Source organism: Jaculus jaculus, chromosome 2, assembly GCF_020740685.1.
Source record: "Jaculus jaculus isolate mJacJac1 chromosome 2, mJacJac1.mat.Y.cur, whole genome shotgun sequence".
In the NCBI taxonomy this organism is placed as follows: domain Eukaryota; kingdom Metazoa; phylum Chordata; class Mammalia; order Rodentia; family Dipodidae; genus Jaculus; species Jaculus jaculus.
The window spans coordinates 133,048,391-133,051,098 of NC_059103.1; the positions used below are offsets into that span (position 1 = coordinate 133,048,391).

General features: G+C 42.9%; 1 pseudogene; it reads left to right on the forward strand.

Moving 5' to 3' along the window:
- Positions 1 to 1,102: 1,102 nt before the first annotated feature.
- On the forward strand, positions 1,103 to 1,638 carry LOC123458695 (annotated as a pseudogene).
- Positions 1,639 to 2,708: the final 1,070 nt, after the last annotated feature.

Sequence of the window (2,708 nt, forward strand, 5' to 3'; positions counted from 1 at the left end):
GTTCTTGGAAAAAATGGCTGCTCATATTATTTACCCATTTATTATTGACTAGTAAGAGTTCTTTGCACAGTCTAAATGTAAGTACCTTTTCAGTTACATGATTTCCAAGTATTTTCTCACATTCATCTTTTTTTCTCTCACTTTGCTTTCTTGATGAGGTTATTTGAGACACAAACGCTTTGAAAAAAAATGAACTTATTATTTTATTTTGTCATACCTATTTTTGGGGTCATGTCTAAGAAGACTGTGTAGCCCATGGTTGTAAAAATTCATACCTGTTCTGTTTACACCTTTCTGCTAAGTGCTTCATCATTTTGCCTTTTACTTTTTGGTCTATTTGATCTATTCCAAGATAATTTTTTAAAGCATGGTGTGAGAACGAGGTCAAATTTCATTCTTTTGTACCACTTTCTGAATACATTATTCTTTTGCCCATTGGACTATTTTGGCACCATGGATGCCAATCTACTAAAGTTGTTCTGTATGCTCAACTCTCTTTTATTTAACTATTTCTATGTAAGTGTCAGGCTAGGTTTTACTTAAATGGCTAGGTTTGTTTGGTTTGGTGTTTTATTTTTATTGTTGTTTTTCTTTTCCGTGTTGATTTTCATCAATGTCAGAACCTTGGGATTTCTAGGGACACTCTCCTTGACCGTAACACTTTTTTAATTACTATGACTTTATTGTGAAGTTTCAAATATGATAGCTTGCTTATTCTGCATTCTTCATTATATGATTATTTTTGCTATTCTGAGGCCCTTGAATTTCCAGATAAATCTGTTTCAGTTTCTATTTACAATTGCTTTTGACATTTAAAAAAATTTAATAATAAGCATTATTGTCAGCCTGTTTATTAAGGAGACAACCACATATACAAGCTTGGCTATAGAAATGTTTGCAAATCCAATTTCATGTGATCTGAAAGACCATGCATCCTGTCAAAAATGGATACCTGTACTGTGAATGAAAAGTCAATTGACTGTCACCAGCTTTCTCCACCTCGTACCTCAGGCTGCAGCGCAGAGCAGTCCCACCAGACCAGCTGTGCTAATTGCCACAGGCACAGCAGGACGAGCTTGTTTCTCTTTGTGACCCCTGACAGATGTCTGTTACCTCCAGTATGAGGGTCTTCGTGCTGGTGCTGCTGGCCGTCCTTCTGAGTGTGGAGCAAGCCCAACCCCTGACGTGCTTTTTCTGCACTGATCAGAAAAGCCGTGGGTATTGCCTGAAGCCAACCCTATGGGCCGATACAGACACTACTGCGTGACCCTGAGTTCTGTTGCTGGCATTGGGAATAACAACCTTGGCTACACCTCGAACAAGGGCTGCTCTCCCGTGTGCCCTGGCCCAAGTATCAACCTCGGTGTGGAGGCCATGGGCACCAAGTGCCTTGAGAGCGTCCTCTGTAATTTCAGCATGGCTGGCCATGGGCATCGGGCCAGCGCCCCACTGTGGGGCCTTGGATTCCTGCTTAGTCCTGCTGCGGCTGGGCGCCTGACCACCAGGCCCTACACTACACCTTCACACTCCCTCCTGCTCAGGAAGAAAAGTCCATCCCTTCCAAGTCTCAGGAGACCAACCAGCTCCTCCTTGTGCCTAGTCCCACCCTCTTCCCCAGGGCCAGGCACCCAAATCTGACCTGCCCCAAGTGGGACCAACTGCCTTCACGATTCCAGAGTCAATCATGTACCCTCCCTCGGGGGAACCAGGAGGATGTAGATGCCCTTGCAGTCTTAGGGCCTCAGGGTCAGTACTGAGTCCATGGACACTGGATGGGACATCGGAGCCCCAGGTGGGTGCTAAATGAAGTGTCAGTGTGCCGGGCATGCTCAGCGCAGCATGTTGTCCATGTATAAGCGATACCACTTGATGCCAAGGTGGGCAGAGAGGACCTCCAGCCGCAACTCCTCTAGAGCCCCCTCCTCTGGCTTTTCTGCATTCGTGTTATACTCACGTCAGTAGGGCTTTGGGAGGGCAACCACAGGGCCATTAATATTAATAGGCTCCTGCCTCGAGTCCCTGCCTGCCCCTTCCTCTGACCACACTGGCTTCCTGCTGCTTTGGTGCCTCAAATAAACAGTCCCCAACCCAAAAAAAAAAAAAAAAAAAAAAGGAAAGAAAGAAAAGCCAACTGAAACACACAATGTCTAGATCATTCTAAAGTTATACAAACAGCTGGAGCCACATATGCATTCAATTTTCTTTCAAGAAAAACTTTTTTTTATAAAAGTGATGAATTAAGATAATCTTTTTTGTTGTTCATTTTTTATTTGAAAGCAACAGAGAGAGAGAATAGACTCGCCAGGGCCTCCAGCCACTGCAAACGAACTCCAGACCCGTGCCCCCCCTTGTGCATTTGGCTAGCATGGGTCCTGAGTAATCAAGCCTCGAATAGGGGTCCTTAGGCTTCACAAGCAAGCACTTAACCACTAAGCCATCTCTTTAGCCCTTTTTTAAAATTTTATATTTTTTGTTCATTTTTTATTTATTATTTATTTGAGAGTGACAGAGACCCAGAGAAGAATTGAGATAATCTTAAGAAGCATCTCACAATTAAGAATGGTCCCCAGTTTTACAAAATGTGGCTTGCAAGGTATGAAAGCTATAAAAAAGCCAACTCCTCAGACAGTATTTAATATTATGCAAACAAGTTCTGTAGAAAAAATGTTTCAGCAAATGCTTATGAATATTTACGTATTTCCAATTCT